This window comes from Theropithecus gelada, chromosome 9, assembly GCF_003255815.1.
Source record: "Theropithecus gelada isolate Dixy chromosome 9, Tgel_1.0, whole genome shotgun sequence".
NCBI classification, from domain to species: domain Eukaryota; kingdom Metazoa; phylum Chordata; class Mammalia; order Primates; family Cercopithecidae; genus Theropithecus; species Theropithecus gelada.
Genome location: NC_037677.1, coordinates 7,104,299 through 7,123,027, shown reverse-complemented (window position 1 = coordinate 7,123,027; position 18,729 = coordinate 7,104,299). Strand labels below are relative to the sequence as shown.

The following is an 18,729-nucleotide window of genomic DNA, read 5'->3' as shown; positions in this document are numbered from 1 at the left end:
CTCTACTAAAAATGCAGAAATTAGCCAGAAATCACTTGAACCTGAGAGGTGGAGGTTGCAGTGAGCCGAGATCGCGCCACTGCACCCCAGCCCGGGCAACAGAGCGAGACTCCGTCTCAAAAAAAACAAAAACAAAACAAAGGACAACTGCACTTGAGTCCAAACCCTTGGCATCCTCCTTGTAGCCACTCTCCACCGCACACCTCTGCGTGGGGGATCCCCACGTCTGCCCCAGGTTTGGTAATTTACTGAAAGTACTCGCAGGATTCAGAAGTCGTTACACTCACGGTTATAGTTTATTACAGTGAAAGGATAGAAAGCAGAATCAGCAATGGGGTGAAGTCCAGAAAACCAGACAGAAGCTTCCGGAGCCCCCTCCTGGAGGCATCACACAGCACCCAGCTGTGACAAGAGGTGCCATATACTCTTTTACCAGGGCAAGTCCTTAGAGATTTAGTACTCCGGGTTTTTTCTGGGGACTGTTCCCATAGGCACCCTCTGCCTGGCACAGACCAGAATTCCCCGCTCTTAGAAGGAAACCATAAACCAGATTGTTTGCACACACATTTTAGACAGTGAACTACTCTTATCTTTAGGAAAAGTTTCAGATTGGAGTAAGCTATTTTTTATCAGTCACATTTCCAGGTTGCAGCCACAGACCCCCCTTGCAGGCGAGCCCCGTCTGTGAGGATCACAGCCTCAGGCCTCCCAGGTGAACCCTTCTCTGCACACTTCCATTCCACCCAGCAGCAAATCCTGTTGGTTCTCCCTTCAAACTCTGTCCTGAACTCACTCTTCTCTATGGCCTTTGCCACTGCCCAAGTCCAGGCCACCATCTCTGTCCCATGGACTATCCCATCAAGCCAGAGCTTGTTTCCTGTCTTCTAGTCACTGCGTCCCCCCGATTGCAGCCAGAGGGCTTCTGTTGAAACTGAAGTCAGATGGAGCCCCACGTTTGCTCCTGCCTCCCTGTGGCACGCCATCTCATCAGGGCGGGATGCCTGGGTCCAGGCGCCTGATGCTGGAGGCCTCACGTACCTGCCGTTCCCCTTCCAGCTCCCCACTGTCCCAATGACACTTGCTTACTCCTGCCTCAGGCCTTTGTATAATGCCTGGTCTGCCTGGAAGGTCACCCCCAGATTCCTGCATAATCCCTTCCCTCACATCCTACGGGTGTCTGCTTAAAATTAGAAAACCCTGGACTGGGTGCGGTGACTCACATCTGTAATCCCAGCACTTTGGGAGGCCGAGGCCGATGGATCACCTGAGGTCAGGAGTTCGAGACGAGCCTGGCCAACATGGTGAAACCCTATTTCTACTAGAAATTAAAAAATTATCCGGATGTGGTACCGCTTGCCTATAATCCCAGGTACTAGGGTGGCTGAGGCAGGATAATTGCTTGAACCCGGGAGGCGGAGGTTGCAGTGAGCCGCACTCCAGCCTGGGCGACACAGAGAGACTCTGTCTCTAAATAAATAAATAAATACATAAATAAATAAATAAAAAACCCTGCTCTGTGCCACTATCTCCCCTTCTGTGCACTCTCCCTGCTATCCTGGTTCAGCACTGATCTCAGCGCTTATCTCCTCGATTGTTATATAGCACTTTGACTTTTACTTTTTTAAATTTAATTTAAACGGTTTTTTGCACACAACCTCCTTCCCCTAGCTAGAACGCAGGCTCCGCGAAAGCCAAGTTTGTATTTTCATGACTGCTTTATCCCCAGGGCCTTCAGCAGTACCCAGGACATCATCAGTTCTCAGTAAATATTCTTCACTGGGGATTCATGAAGAAATAAGTCCAATAATTAACTTAGAAGAATCAAAGCATAGGAGAGGTCATCACTATAACTTAAATTAAGCAAGCCTCCTGCAAGTGGTTCTGAATATTAGGGATGACTAGCCTAAGAGGAGAATGGCCCCATTTATGGGATGGTGAGTTTACATCTAAGGATGGCACTTTTGTAATCAGCTAAAAATACCCCAGCTCAGTTCTTTGCTAAGAAGAGAAAAAAGTTGAGAGCACTGAGAAGAATATTTGGGAGGAATTGAAATTAAGAAGACATCTCGGGCCAGGCGCGGTGACTCACACCTGTAATCTCAGCACTTTGGGAGGCCAGGCCGGAGGATTGCTTGAGCCCAGGATTTCTAGAGCAGCCTGGGCAACATGGCGAAACCCCATCTCTGCGCAATATACAAAAATTAGCTGGGCGTGGTGGCGTGTGCATGTAATCCCAGCTACCTGGGAGGCTGAGGCAGGAGAATCACTTGACTGCGGGAGGCAGAGGTTGCAGTGAGCTGAGATCGTGCCACTGTACTCCAGTCTGGGTGATAGAGCGAGACTTCATCTCAGAGAAGGAAGGAAGGGAGGGAGGGAGGGAAGGAGGGAGGGAGGGAGATCTCAGCATTAAAAAAGAAATCAAAACATAAACAATTAAAATCTCAGCATTAAAAAAAAAAAAAAGATCATGTTCCATGAAATCCCGTTGCTTACAAACCTGAAATGTCAAGGTTTGCTGCTTGTTGAAAGTGATCACGGACTAGGCTTAATGTTGTGTACACATGTTGTATGTGAGCTTTTTTTCCTCTCTTTTTTAAAGTGTCCGACTTTTCAGATTGTTTGATCTGGGCACTGACCTGCCACTGTATACTATTTTCTAACTAAACAAAGAGAGAATAAAGACGCAAGGAATTCGAGAAATAAGCGCAGGAGAGCACTCTGGTCCGGGGACACGGTTGGCATCCAGGGTTTCTGCTTTTTTATAGGCAGCTAATTCTTTTCTGCTGAATCGATCGTTCTTTCATGTCATGCTTCTCAGTAGTGTATGTAACTGACAGGTGAGGTGTGGCTGGGCAGTGACTCCCTAGTGCTTCCTGCTTATTTCCATTTTATTCGAAGCCAAGGAGAAGTTTGTTTTTAATGTGAATCGTATGCCCAGGATACTAATTCCAATCCATTCTCTTATCACCTCCCTGACCAGTTCCTAATCAGAATCTGCACCTCACGGAGGTTACAGGGATCCAAAGTCACGATAACTGAAGCTTGTACTTCATCTGGACTCAGAACAGAGCAAATGCATGCCTAGTCTAAGTACTTCTGTAAAATACTCAGTGTCTTGGTGTCCTTCTGTAGCTCAGTCTCTGTCGTCTTTGACATAAGTATCGAGATAATACACACATCACTGATAAGGGATAAAAGGCACCCTGGAAATCCGTAAATAAAGGACTAGCAGTCATGGCAGTGCACTGGGTTGAGTCTGGTTTGGTTGGGTCTGAAACTGTACCTGGAATGCTTTCTTTTAGTATCTTGCTTTCTCTCTTTCTCAGTGTTTAATAGAGGAAGGGACGCAGACATGGAGAGAAGGCTAACTGATAGAAGAAATGCTGTGTGAGGCCGTTTTTCCCCACACAAACAAAGAAATAAAGGCCTTCCCTTCACGGATGCCCTCTCTACTAAGAGTGTTCACGCTGCTCGTAGCACTGAAGATTCCACATCCAATGATTTTTTTTCAGTGTTTTCTTAGCTTTGAATGATGTACCTGTCAGTGTGATTATAGATTTAACCCTTAGGAGGGAATCTCTCCTATATTTTAGCATCGGAGACCTAGATTAAAGGCTGAGGAGAGAAGATTAAATGTGGCCAAGAGAGAGAAGCTTTTCTTTCTCATTCTATCTGGTACAGCCAAAGGGGTAAGGAAGATGCGGGCTTCTCTTACGATAGACTGTGAGGCTGCAGTTTCTATGGTGACTGGTTTCTTTTTCCCTTATTCAGCAGCTAAATGCAGCAGCACCCAAACACTTGTAGCTTAGTTTGGCCTTCAGGTGGGACACTTACGTTCTCCCAGCATTTACCTTAAGCCCCTATGTGGAGACAGCTTAATTTTTTGCCCAAGTCATTTAGCAAATAATGTTTGTGGGATACATGATGGATATCTCCTCCTCATCACGTTATCCCCAAATGGCTTTGAAATAGAGGCTGTTGGCTGGGCGCGGTGGCTCACGCCTGTAATCCCAACATTTTGGGAAACCAAGGCGGGTGGATCACGAGGTCAGGAGTTCAAGCCCAGCCTGGCTAACATGGTGAAATCCTGTCTCTACTAAAAATACAAAAATGTCCTGAGCATAGTGGCGTGTGCCTGTAATCCCAGCTACTCGGGAGGTTGAGGCGGGAGAATCGCTTGAACCGGGGAGGCGGAGGTTGAAGTGAGCCAAGATCGTGCCATTGCACTCCAGCCTGGGGGACAAGAGAGAAACTCTATCTCAAAAGAAAGAAAAAAAAAAAGGAGAAGTAGAGGCTGTTTTGATGGTAGGTGATTTTGTTAGCAGACTGGTGCACGTGCCTCTGTGATCTTGGTGCCATTGACTGAACTTGTAAGGTTTGTACCCCATGACTGGAGCCAGGTCTGTTCTCTCAGTCATCCCTGGTGTCCGGGTCTGAAAGCACAGTCCTGCAGGACGTGTGCTGCTCTACCTCCTCTTGCCATTCCCGTTTCTTTACAGACTTGAAGAGGTTTGTTAAACAGAATCTCTTTGGGTGCAAAACCCCAAAGAAGTCCAGTTTGTTGAATGCCCGTCCCTGGCAACATACAGAACTGCGAGGTGGGGCTCGTCTGCGGGATCCTTTGTGTCTTCTCGGTTTTTTTTTTTTTGTTTTTTTTTTTTTGAGATGGAGTCTTGCTCTGTGGCCCAGGCTGGAGCGCAGTGGGGCGATCTTGACTCACTGCAAGCTCCGCCTCCCGGGTTCCCGCCATTCTCCTGCCTCAGCCTCCCGAGTAGCTGGGACTACAGGCGCCCGCCACCACGCCCGGCTAGTTTTATGTATTTTTTTGTAGAGACGGGGTTTCACCGTGTTAGCCAGGATGGTCTCGATCTCCTGACCTCGTGATCCGCCTGTCTCGGCCTCCCAAAGTGCTGGGATTACAGGCTTGAGCCACCACGCCCGCCCGTCTTCTGGGTTCTTGAACTGAAGCATGTGAATTCCGTGGCAAAAAAGGACCAGCGGGGCCATCTAGTTTTTACGAGTATTGGAGAAAATCTTATAAGAGACGCACTAAAGAGGGTAACATTGGTCAAACAATAAATGTAACTATAAAAAATCGCGCCAGGCGCGGTGGCTCAAGCCTGTAATCCCAGCACTCTGGGAGGCCAAGGCGGGCGGATCACGAGGTCAGGAGATCGAGACCATTGTGGCTAACACGGTGAAACCCCATCTCTACTAAAAAAATACAAAAAACTAGCCGGGCGAGGTGGCAGGCGCCTGTAGTCCCAGTTATTCGGGAGGCTGAGGCAGGAGAATGGCGTAAACCCGGGAGGCGGAGCTTGCCGTGAGCTGAGATCCGGCCACCGCACTCCAGCCTGGGCGACAGAGCGAGACTCTGTCTCAAAAAAAAAAAAAAAAAAATCGCAAAACCCTAGATCTATATAGAGTTTGCTAACGCAGCTGCTTGATCACTGGGGCCTGAGCTCTGCCACCTGCAGTCCGTTAGATAGCAACTTGCTTTTAATCCTAAACGTTAAGAATTTAAGAATTTAGTCAACTTTCAGTTTTCTGCTCCAGGAATTCTCACTCCCAAATAGCTTCTGCTTACCGTGGATAATTCTGGCTCTTGCCAGTTCCTGGGATTGCAGAAAGGGTGAGATAATATTAGCATGAACTTACTGGAATTGGTGTATGGGATCTGGAGGTGTGCAAAGGGGATATGTCTCTTGTTTATAAAACTAGACACATTTCAAAGTGATCATTGTGCCAGATTTTTATTTTTTGGGGGTTTTCTATTCCATGCTCTGTTAATAAAAATAATTAAGAAAAATTGTAATTCTTTTACCTACGGAAGATGTTATTGTGAATTTAATCCACAGTAAAATTGTTTAGAGGTGGCTCCCCTACCACCCCCCCTGTAAAAAAAACCACACCAATCCTTTTGCAAGTTAGGCCACCCGTTTAAGCCCGGTAGTGCCTTTCATGAACCAGACAGTTGCCAATAGCAGTGTCTCCAGTGAGGAACGTGATGTAAAGAGAAGTTTGAGCTTCTCTCTTTTAACTTTAGGACTTCAGAGGTTTGAGAGCTAATGGAAATGAGGACCCCATGTAATCAGGGAGCCCAGTGGTGCTGCCATGCCACCGGGCCTTGCCCTTCAGCACTCTCCCTCCTGCCCCCAGGTAGGGCACGCTGAGGAAGTCGGCGTGCTTTGCTGGGTGTCAATAAAAGATGTGGAGACTGTTCATTCCTGAACTTCCTCTCTTCTGTCCTTCCGCCAGCCACCCCTACTTTGAATCTGCCTGTCTCAGTGACATAAAGTCAAAGATAAGATAAAATCTGCCTCCAATTTTGTCGCCAGTGCCATGTATAACCAGAAAGGCCAGCACGTACACGTCAGATAAACCTTTACATGAATATATGATGTCCTGCATTTAACAACTTGATAAAAGGAATGGCTAAGTTTAGGAGAGTGGGAACCTGCTTTAAAGCTCCTCAGTATTTAACAAGCTTGTGCACTTGTGGTGACCTGCAAAGTCTCTAGATCACAACAGGATTTATTCTTTTCCCTGCCAGCATCTCGATTCTCCTGAAAGTAAATCCATCCAGACCTGCCTGCATACGTAACCCCACTCGGCAAAGGGATCAGAACATTTGGTCATTCTGCTTGTGAGTCTGTCCTGATTCACGCACTCCCTGAGCCTCAGTCATTGCTGAGCGTCTGATGATTCTGAGAGATTGCAGGTCTGTAAACAATGGGACAGGGAGCAAGGCATGGCCGGAGTGTTACAAACCCTGGCTTTCTGTGTGATAAGCCACTCACCTTGAGGATGTTTTTGGAATATGTATTAACCTTTCAGACCTCTCGGGATAGCATAAAAAGGTACAGAAGGCAAAACATAATTGAAGCCGTAGGTGAATTAGAGGAACTCCAACACCATTCTCCGTTGGAAAATGTTGCAGTGAATTGATGAGCGTTTCTAATGATTCGCACCCACAGGCTGCAGACCTTGTGCTGGGTACTGTGCACATACTATCTCACATCCCCACAGTAACTTGACTTGGGAGGCGCTGGGAGTCTTACTGGTTAAGCTCAGGAATTGCCAGGCTCAGAGAAGTTAATTTCTAGTCATACCTCATGCAGAGAGAACATGGGTGAGCCAGGATGCACAGATGCAACTCAAACCCAAGGTCACACTTTTTTTTTTTTTTAATGTTTCTTTTGTCCCAGTTTTCAGAAGTAAACTGGGATATTTAAAGGCTGCACAAACTCAGTATTATTATAACAAAGAGCCAGAAAATGAATTCTGAGAGTATTAAGTGTTGCCTGTTCAGTATGGTATTTGAACCGGAGTATGTTGCTCAACTCCTTATTACTCAGTTGCTTTTGAGGGCTCTCCTGGGATTTTGGCCAGGATGATTTTTTATTGTACTAAGTGACAGCTGCCCCTGCCCCTTGCCAAATAAATATCTGCAGCGGGGAATGTGGTAGATGCCCCCTGTGTAGAATTAGAGCCAGTGGTGTAAGCCCGAAGAGTGGCCCCATTTTTCTTGTCAGTGATTGGCTTAGGAAGAGGTTTGTGACCAATTTGGGTCAAAAATACATGAGGACATCTGGTGGTTTCTGGAATAGGTTTCCTTGCTGTGAAGAAGCAGCATAGGGAAGAGGGGACCTTGCTCTGCCTGAGAGGCCTGGAGCTTCTGCAGCCATCTTGAGCCCACGAGGGAGGAGCTGGACTGGGGAAAGCTGTCATATCTAGGGTGTGGAAGGAGTGGGATAAAAAGAACCGGGGCCATTTCTGACATTGCTTATGGCTCTGTTCACCTGTCTTGAGCTGCCTTTTCTCTGGACCCCTTTGCTGTGTGAGATAATGGATTTCTTTATGGTTTATACCAGGTGGAGCAGGGTTTTCTGTCTGGTCTTTGCATGAGAAGGCTCCTTAATAGATAAAGGCTTCCTTGGGGACCAGAACCATTTTAGGTGACTAGTCTGCTTGTCGGCAGGTTGGAAACGATTGCTTACTCCTTGCAAACAGAGAACCCATTGCTGCCGTAGTGGTAGTAGGCTGGTGGGTTAAGGAGTACTTGAGTTATTGTTATCGTCCTATACATGCAAAGCACCTCTTGTACCACCATATTGTGGTCACCATTGTTTGTGGTTATTGCTGTCATTCATAACAGCATCTTTGAATTTTATACACTAGACATTCAAAGTGGAGGCAGTGGGAGGGTAACAGCAGCACCAGGTCTGCAGTGTAGACTGGCACAAATGTAAGTAAGGATTTCCAGGTCTTGCTGAGACAGCATCAGAGTGAGTCGAGATTAACAGGGATGGTTGGCACCACTGATCACACCAAGGGGCTGAAGGGTACTAGAGTGAGTTGATGCTGGAGACAGAGGCAGAGAGGATCCATTGATGCTGAGGAGGCTCATCAGAAGTGTAGGGGGAGGAGACCACGAGGTCAGGTGTCTCATCAATAATACCTGACTTTTCTCTCAACCGAATCGGAATCAGTGGTTCTCAACTCAGGGGCCAGGGGCATGTGCCCTTCAGTGGACATGTGGCAAAGCCAGGAGACATTTCAGTTGTCCCAGGTGGGGGATGCAGTCAGCATCTAGTGGATAGACGCCAGAGATGCAGTTGCAACATCCTGCAGCCCCCCAACAAAGAATCTGGCCCCAAAAGGTCAATACTGTTGAGGTTAATCATCCCTGTTTCTCACCTGGGAATGGTTGGTGGAGGGAAGCCGAGGGCAGCTGGGGTGTGAGGAAGGCTCTGGAGACTGAAGCTGTTGTTAAATCCAGGCCAGGCTGCCTGGCAGTGGACACTTCCCAGAGGGGAGGCTTCCCACCTGTGGCAGAGCACGTAGAGGGGTTTGCAGGCTCTCCGTGTTTACTGGCCTCCACATTGGTGTCTGGGAAGGGCAGAACAGAAGCTCAGACTTGGTGGGTGGAGAAGTTTTGCACCTTCCCAGCTCTTGCTTCTTTCTCTGAAGCATGCTGGCATCGTGTTTCCATGACAGCAGCTGAGTTAATGCGTTTAGGGGCCCCTCAGCGTCCACTGCATCCTGCCTGTTACAAATCGTGTGGTTCAGGTTGTAATCTATGATACTACGGTACTACGTTTCTCATTACTATTTTTTAATTTGCTTGAACGCATAGCTACTAGATAAAATCGCTCTTTACATCTGTAAGTAAAAAATAGAAATGCTTATTAGTGTTCAGCAATAGATTTTAAAATTACGTTTTTGTTACAAATATTTCACTGGCTAAATTGAAATCAGTGTAATCAAATTGAAATGTCATAATACTATTGATTTAATAAATGCTGGCCTCCTAATATCTGTTTTTCAATGAAACTAGTATTACGGGAGTAATTTTCTAATGGACATCTGAGCACGAAATCATTGGTAAAACAAAAGAAGAATGGTATCATAAATGGCTCTGGATGGTTTTTTTCAGCGGGACCTAGCATGCTGGTACGAATAGAGGAATTAAAGCGTAGTTCATTATATATTAATCTGAATGTAATACTAACTAAAACCTTTCATTGACTTCACTGAAACCTAGTCTTAGAAATTATGCAAATTAATGGAGGCCTTGAAAAGAAGCACATGCAATATTTGAGTTCCCTGTGGACCAAAAAACTGGCATGTTGGAACTGAAAAAATTATACTGTGCAGTATTTTTGTGTAAGTACAATACACTAAAAGATTTTGGTGCTTAAAAAAATTGGGCAGGGTGAATCCTATATCTGTTTTTTGTCTATTTTATTTTATATCCAAATGAGCCGAAAGGAAGAAGCAAAGAATTGAAGGTTGACACTGAGATTGCTGCTGCAGAAAGAGAATTTCATGTAGCCTTTGATTGTGGAACTTGGGTTAAGAATTTAGTTCCTGGAGCCAGGCATGGTGGCTCACGCCTGTAATCCCAGCACTTTGGGATGCTGAGGTGGTTGGATTGCTTGAACCCAGGAGTTTGAGACCAGCCTGAGCAACATGGCAAAACCCCATCTCTACAAAAAAAAAAAACCAAAAAATTAGCCAGGTGTGGTGGTGCACACCTGTAGTCCCAGCTACCGGGGAGGCTGAGGTGGAAGTATTGCTTGAGCCTGGGAGGCGGAGGTTGCAGCAAGCCCTCATTGCATCATTGCACTTCAGCCTGGGTGGCAGAGACCCTATCTCAATAATACAAGAATGTGATTTCTGCATAAGGATGATTTCACTGCCTTTTTTTTTTTTTAACATGCAAATCCTCCCCAAGTACATTTTAATTTTGTTGTTTTAATTAACGAGAACTTGTTCTCCCCTGTGCCACATCTGCCACAATTTTTTATCATGTGAGATGTGTTTATCTAATGAAGTGGGGATGGGAAGAGGCATTAGCTATTTTCGGAGTCTGTGATAGCCACATAATGACATTTTAAGAGCATAAGCTTCAGTTCTTCAAGCCCCTCAAGTGAATGTGGAGATGAGTCAAGTTCAGGCAGGCCCGGCAGACATGAATGTTCTTTCTTTTCTGTCTTCTCTTTCTCCTGTCTCCCCATTAGTAATACTCTCCATTGCTGTCTGTAGATTAATACTCACAGCCACGTGTATGCTGTATTTTATAAAGAACTTGACTGTTCACCCTGAAGCTTTGGCACCTGCCAGAGACGTGAGTTGCTGCTGACTCATGATGACTGTGTCCAGGCAGGTGTGTTTCTCCCGCAGCGATGGTTCACTCCTCCTGAATCCGGTGCTGTCCCTTTCCAGGCACGGCAACGACTGCCAAGACAAGGACTTCATCGGGGCAGATGTTGAAAGCAGTGGGTGACCGTGGGCAGTGAGTGCACCCAGGGCGGGCTCTGAGGTTGCAGGATCCTCCTGACCTCTGTTTTAAGTGAAAAAAGTAAGACATAAGCCAAAACTATAAAGTCAGGACACCAAGATATTGAAGTTTGTCCATACTCCTTTTTCCAGCGTGATACTGTACTTCCTGTTTCTCACTGCAATTTTCTTTTCTTTTTTCTTTCTGTTTTTGTTTTTTCCTTTTTCTTTTTCTTTTCAGATGGAGTCTCGCTCTGTCGCCCAGGCTGGAATGCAGTGGCGTGATCACGGCTCACTGTAACTTCCGCCTCCTGGGTTCAAACAATTCCTCTGCCTCAACCTCCACAGTAACTGGGATGACAGGCGCCCACCACCACACCCAGCTAATTTTTATATTTTTAGTAGAGTTTTAGTGAAGTTTAATAGTGTAGGCCAGGCTGGTCTCGAACTCCTGACCTCAGTTGTTTTCTAAGTAAATTTCCAGCTTTTCAGGGTCAGGAATCACCTCAACTACTTTCCTGTCCGTCCATTATAGGATGGTGCCTATCACGTGGTATTTAAAATACCAGTCACAGGTTGGGGTCGGTGTGGGCTTTGCAGCCATCCACGTGTACTAGATTAACCACGTTGATCAGAGTAACCTGTCTTGGTTAACGTGGATAACATCGTGTGGAAGTAGGTATCGATAGAGGATAATTTATGAAGCACCGTGAACATTTTGCTGCACGTATTTCCTAAATCTTCATTGCTTAATGTACAAACACACGAAAGTAGTCATGATATTTGCTAATTGTTGATGAAGGCTGTGACTGGCTCTAGATAAACATTTTGGAAGTAACTTTTAGGGCCGGAATGCACTCACATACTTTCTTCTTAAGCCATTGAAAAGTGCGAGGAATTAACAGCAAAACTTGGAGGTTTTAAGTAAATGATCAGTGTTAGTAGCTATCACTTTTTACCTTAGTAATAGCTTTCTTTGAAAGAAAATTTTAGGGGGCTCTAGGTAGATTGTAGTAGTGTTGTTTGCCTGTATACACTAATTATTGATTTTTTAAAAGTCCTTTTTGGTCTTTGTTCCCTGGTCTGTTATATAACCTGGTGGCTAGAAGGTGGGCTCAGACTGAGTCAGGCTGCTTGGGCTTGAAGCCTGGCTTCTCTTGGTAGCTGTGTGCCCTTGCGTGGGTAACTTCGTCTCTCTGTGTCTTAATTTCCTCCCGCAAGAGGGATTCCACCCCACAGTCTGTGTCAGCGGAAAATGACAATACAGAGAGTATGCCTGCCAGTATTTACAACATGTTAGCTGTTTCTGTCCACTTGATATTACAGCCTGAGCATCTCTTATCCAAAATGCCTGGGACCAGACGTGTCTCCGGGTTCCGATTTTGGAATATTCGCGGTGCCTGTTGAGCATCTGAAAACCCGAAATCGAAAAGGCTCCGATGAGCATTTCTTATGAGCGCTTGTTGGCCCTCAAAAAGTTTCGGGTTTGGGGCTTGGGATTTTCAGAGTTGGGATGTCCAGTTTGTATACACAGAACCTAGTTAATCTCAGCACAGATTTACTACATCTTAGTAGGGGAGTGAGAACTGCTCAGGCTCTGGAGGGAATAAAGCTGATGAAACCTGGGTACAGAAAGGAAGTTGATGTAGACAGAACCTCTTTTATGATGTCATTCCACTGAAAATAAGGTTCCCTGAAGAGAGATTGCCATGGTAGCCTGCTAAGACAGTCCTCCAATAAAATGAATGGCATTTTACTTTTGATCAATATGAAACTACTTTAGGGCAAAAATAAAAATGGGTAGTGATGAATATAGATGGGAATGACATTGCTGGCATTTATTAAAGGAGAGTAGTTTTTCTGTAGGCAATTTGACTGGACTCCAGTACTCTTAAGTAAACAGTATTTCTTGAATGTGACAGGCATATTTGTAAATCTACTAAGGACTTAGTAATATATCCTGATAACAGGAATAACATCATTCTTGATCCAATAATTGCAAAGTGTGAATGATTCTCTAGAGCTTTGCAAAGGCCAAGAATGTCTCTTTCAAACGACAGTGAATTTTCCATTATCTCTCAGTACATAATTGGTTTGGCGAATCATCTTCAGGACCCAGGAACTCTCTCTGTCCTTAATATTGAGGATGATTAGTTGGGTGTTTGTGTAAATGAATGCATGCCCTCTGACTGCATCAACAGCCCAAAGTAAGTGGTCTGGGGTGAATAGATTTGTTTTTCAATGAGAAGAGCTGCATCTTTTCTCATATACTAATACGGATGGACACTTACACCGCAGAACTCAGCAGTTCTGTCTGTTGGCTTATTTGGAAATTTTGTGGTGTTGAATCCTTCAATTATCATAAAAACTTGTTATTCCTTAGGAGTATCAAGTGACTTCTTTTGCCTTTTAGATCATATTTAAATGCTTCTATCCAGTATGCAGAGCCCAGTCTCTGTGCATAAATTCACTGTGCTGCCTTCCCACAATCTTTTTTTTTTTCGTTTGAGACGAAGTCTCGCTCTGTCACCAGGCTGGAGTGCAGTGGCTCAATCTCGGCTCACTGCAACCTCACCACGCCCAGCTAATTTTTGTATTTTTTTTTAGGAGAGACGGGGTTTCACCATGTTGGCCAGGATGGTCTCGATCTCTTGACCTCGTGATCCACCCGCCTCGGCCTCCCAAAGTGCTGGGATTACAGGCATAAGCCACTGTGCTCCACCCCCAGAATCTTTTATCATTCTGAGTCACGTGGTTTTCATCTTCCAAATTAAGCTTCACACCTATAAATCCTTTGACTGCTGTGATCATAGTGATACTTCATTTTTATATGCTAGAAGTAAAAAACATTTGTTCTGACGTTCCTTCTCAGTCTGGATCTTCCATAGCTGTTCTTGCCTGTCTTTTCCTTCTCCCTTTGACAAGCGGAGGTGTTCTGTGTATTCCATGCAATAGCTGTGAGTCTCCTGTGTGGTACCTCAGTGGCTTCTGATCAGTGCTTATTGGATGAGTGACAGAATATAGGATTGGAATGGATGTCAAGAAATCATCAGGTTTCTGTCATCCCTTCAGTTTAATTCAATGAATATTTATTGAAGCCTTTCTTGGGTGAGCCACGTAGCATAAATGAGGGAGTTTGGCACTTACTGGAAAGTTCTGCACCTACAGCATGGTTATCTTTCGTGTTTTTTAAAGTTCTCCAATGGCCAGAAGTTTCAGTGGCAAACCCCATCAGAAAATATTGTCGTGCTCTTGCAGTAAAACGTTTCTGAAATCGTCATTCATGAGTAATATAAACATTAGAGTAGCAGGTTTAGCCAAACTCTTAATTGTTATGTCTTTATTCTTGAGTCTTCTCAATTTCCATTATGTTGACTTAGCTTTGAAACTGGTGGGGTTTCTACATGGTCATAGAGGGATTTGTTTTTTGATGTTGATTAGGAAGTGATTTTCAGAAAGTGGAAGTTAGGGCTGGAAGATACAGCAACGTATTTTATAGTTTCCAGATTTATTTATGAAATACAGAGTTGAACTTTAATAGGATAAGATATGTGGATATTTGAGGCCATACTACAAATACCTATGTTTGGATGTTGCGACCTCTCAGAATGTCTGGCTTCTTTTTTCAGTATATGAAACAAGAGTGTTTAAGGGGTTTTGTGTAGTTTGGAAAGAAAAGCAGATGCATTTCCGTGAGTAAGAAGTGTCTTGACTGTAACTTATGAACTGTTTTTACCCACAACACTTCTAATGTCACGTGTGTGGGTTTTTCCACACCAACCAGTTCTTCAACTCTCTGGACAGCAAGTGAATATCCTGCAGTTTAATTCGTTTCTGACACCATCTGAAAGCAGTGCAGACCCCACAAGTGAAGGGCTCGGTACCACAAGATTCCCCCACTTTGATGCCAGTCACAAGTCCTGGGAGTCCTGTACTTGATGGCTATAAATTAGGGTTCCTAAAATCCCCTTCTCAGATTTGATAGTTTTCCAGAACGGCTCACAGAGCAATTTCCTTACTATTACCTGTTTATTGTGAAGGGTACCATACAGGATGCAAATGAACAGCCAAATGGAAGAGGTGCCCAGGGTGAGGGCTGGAAGGGGGTCCCAGGCACAGGGACTTCTGGCCATGTGGAGTTGGGGTGTCCCCACCTCCTGGCACATGGAAGTGTTCATCAACTGGAAAACCCCAACTCTGTCATTTAGGGTGTTCATGGGCGTTTCATTATGTAGGCACAATTGATGAAATCTTTGGCCATTGGTAATGAGCTCCATATCCAGCTCTTCTCCCCTCCCTAGTGGTTGTGGGGTGGAAATGAACTTACAGACCTCTCTAATTGTGCCTTGGACTTTCTGGACACGAGCCCCGACCCTGAAGCTGTTTAGGGACCCACCAAGAATGGACCGATTAGAACAAAAAAGCTCCTATCACCTGGGAAATCCCACAGGATTTAGGAGTCCTGTACCAGAGACAAAGACCGATATACATTTACCACACAGCTGAAACCTGGGAGAAATAGTTTAAGTTGTAGGAGATCTGAGCCAAGACTGACAGAGGGGAAACTAGTTTCTAAAATTTTTGGAATAATGCCCACTGAGCATTATTCTTAAACTGTTTAAGAATATTTAAATGTCATGTTCTTTCTATTTTCATCCTGCATTCATGCGTGGTTTTGATGTTTATGTTCGTTGTTACAGATGAGCAGAGGTGGGGAGTTTAATGATGAACATTCGAGCGCAGGACACTCTGGGAGAAAAGGAAGAGATTGTGTGTTGTCTGCAGGAAGCGGAAGTGATCCCCTCTTAACCTACAGATGTAATTAGATGCAGAGGATGCTGAAGTCATTACCCATAAGCATTTCCAATACAGTCCGCAACCCTGAGTGGGCAGGGTTATCTCAGGGACACATTGCTGTCTGCTGTATTTTCAAGGAGCGGCAACCACTGCCTGGTGTCTGCTAGACAACTGTGAACACAGGAAGTCCACAGAGAGGGCAGGGCTTCTGGGGCCACAGAGTTTCCACACAGCACGGGGAGCTCTGATTGACAGATCTTCCCAGAGGGCTTGGAGTATGGAATAAAGGTTGGGGGTGGATTTGGCTAAAGACTCCAAGTCAGTGGTCAAGGTCAGGCTGAGGGCCTGGGATGTAGAAAGGGCTTAGGGTTGTGGGTAAACCCTACTTAGAAAGCTGACTCTACTCAGAGAGCAAAGGTTGGAGCAAGAGTTCTGTGGAGGAGAGAGAAGCACAGAATCTGGAATGGAGGAAATGAAGAGGGCAGGTAGACCAGAAGCCCCATGGCTGTCAGGACGCCCCTACAGCGGAGGCTCTGAGTAGAGCCGTGGTGATAGAGGCAGCCAGGAGAAGACCCATGCCTGCCGTCGTGCACCAGACCTCAGGAATGTCTCGCCCTGTGGCTGTGGCTGGTGAGGGGCAGGCTGCAGGAAGAAGGGGGCCCTACACAGAGAAGGAGTCTCCTGAGAAACACTGACATTCATCTGTTAACCATTACTTACAGTTACGAATGTCCCAGGAGTGACTGAGGGCACCTCTGATTGTCAAACAGCGTAATAATGACTGCTTAGACTTGCTGAGTACATTCAGGCCATGTTTTATTATATCATAATTCTATAATAATTCCCCTTTTCCAAAGATGAAAGGGTTTTGTACTTAAATGGGGAAGGATATTTACCTGCAAAAGCCATGATCAGGACTCACTTCTCGCTGATGGGTACTGGGGACATGGGTGTCTGACAGGAACATTCACTTTTTGAGATGAAGTCTTGCCCTGTCACCCAGGCTGGAGTGCAGTCATGTGATCTCGGCTCATTGTAACCTGTGCCTCCAGGCTCAAATGATTCTCCTGCCTCAGCCTCCTGGGTAGCTGAGATTACAGGTTTCCGCCACCACATTCAGCTATTTTTTGTATTTTTAGTAGAGACAGGGTTTCACCATGTTGGCCAGGCTGGTCTCAAACTCCTGACCTCATGATCCGACTGCCTCAGCCTCCCAAAGTGCTGGGATTACAGGCAGGAGCTACTGCACCCAGTCCATTTTTAATCCTTTTTTTTAATGTTTAAATTTTTTTATTGGTATGTAATAGATGTACATACTTTGGGGTACATGTGATTAATGCATTCATATAATTTGTAAAGATCAAATCAGTGTAATTGAGATACCTATGACCTTAAATATTTGTCTTTTCTTTGGGCTAGAAACATTCAAGTTAACTTTGAATTCAGATGTCAGTGAGTCAGTGTTGGTTTAGTTGTGATGTCTCCTCGCCTGTGGCTTCTGGCTCTGCCTGGGCATGACTGCTGCTGTGTGTTAATCCGCATTTGCTCTCTGTACAGTAGCCTTCGATTCCTTCTCTTTCCTGATTTGCCTTCCCCCAGCCACCTTTAAAAGTAAATGTTTTGAAATCAAAACCACAAGGAGATACCATCTCACACCAGTAAGAATGACTGTTATTAAAAAGTCAAACAAACAGATACTGATGAGGCTGTGGAGAATAGGGAACACTTACCCACTGCTGGTGGGAATATAAATTAGTTCACTCACTGTGAAAGCAGTTTTGAGATTTACTGACTTGAAACAGCTACCATTCGACCCAGCAATCTCATTGGTGGCTGTATACCCAAAGGAAAACAGGTCATTCTGTCAAAAAGACACATGCACCCACACGTTCATTGCAGCACTATTCACAATAGCAAAGGCATGGAAGCAGCCTGAGTGCCCATCAGTGATGGACTGGCTAAAGAAAATGTGGTACATATATACTTATGGAATATTACACAGCCATAAAAAAGAATGCAGGTATGTTCTTTGCAGCAACATGGATGGAGCTGAAGGCCGTTATTCTTAGCAAACTAATGCAGAAAGTTTGCTAATGCAGAACAGAAAGCCAAATACTGCATGTTCTCGTTTAGAAGTGTGAGCTGAACATTTAGCACACACGGACGTAAACATGGTACCAATAGTCACTGGAGACTACTAGAGGGGAGGGGGGAAATGAGTCATAGGTCAAAAAATTACCTATTGGGTACTATGTTCACTACCTGAGTATAGTATGCCCATGTAACAAACCTGTATATGTACCCCGTATCTAAAATAAAAGCTAAAAATAAATAAATAAAATGCTTTGTTTGCAACATAAACAACGCAGATCATCACCTGCACCTTTTTCCTTGTGCTTTTCCTTGTGCATATAATTTTTATAAAGTGTGGATTGTAAGTTATTAAGGAATTTGTAAATGTTTAGAGTGGCCAGTTCCTTTGATTGGGTTTTGTCGTGTTTGACCGCGTCCTGTCTTGTTCTGATTAATGTCCTCTTTGGACATGGCCCCAGCATTCATTATGCATCCCCAATACAGAGACCTTTGCAGACTGCCCTGGGGACATGAAAAATGAAAGGGTCCATGTGGTTCTACAGGCGTTTACATTCGGTTACCTTGGCAACTCGGTGCACTGGTTGAGGGTTTTATAAGCAGTTCTTCTAGTCTGATCTCCTGTCGGACACTGACGGTACTGACCAGCTTTTGGGGGTTTTGGGGAAACAGGCACTGTCCATCTGGATTCTGTGCGGTCCTCAGAGTTGGATATAGAGTGATGTGGTTGGAGTAATTAAAAACCCACTTTCGATTCGCAGGTCAAAGAAAGTAACAGGTCCCCAGATATTTTCGTACTTCACACCCAATTGATGTATTTGGAAATCGCAGGATTTATTTGCAGCTATTATTTCCTCAGGGACAGACTGCAAATACATTTATTTATCCACGCTGTTTATCCAGACCGTGAGTTATGAGGTGACCTCCATCTCCGCAAGATAAATTCTGGTATCCGGAGTCCAGCCAACCTCCTCTATTGCTGTGTAGCTGAAGTGGATATTGAAATTTGTTTTCTTAGGAGGCAGGAAAGCCCCATCTCTCTCACATAAGGTTGCT

The 18,729-nt window shown here is 45.0% G+C and overlaps 1 protein-coding gene across 3 annotated transcripts in view; it reads left to right on the top strand.

Annotated features, from left to right (window-relative positions):
• The window catches only part of SFMBT2 (Scm like with four mbt domains 2), a 255,402-nt gene that overhangs the window by 145,407 nt on the left and 91,266 nt on the right, over positions 1-18,729 (top strand). The gene's annotated exons all lie outside the window — the stretch shown is intronic.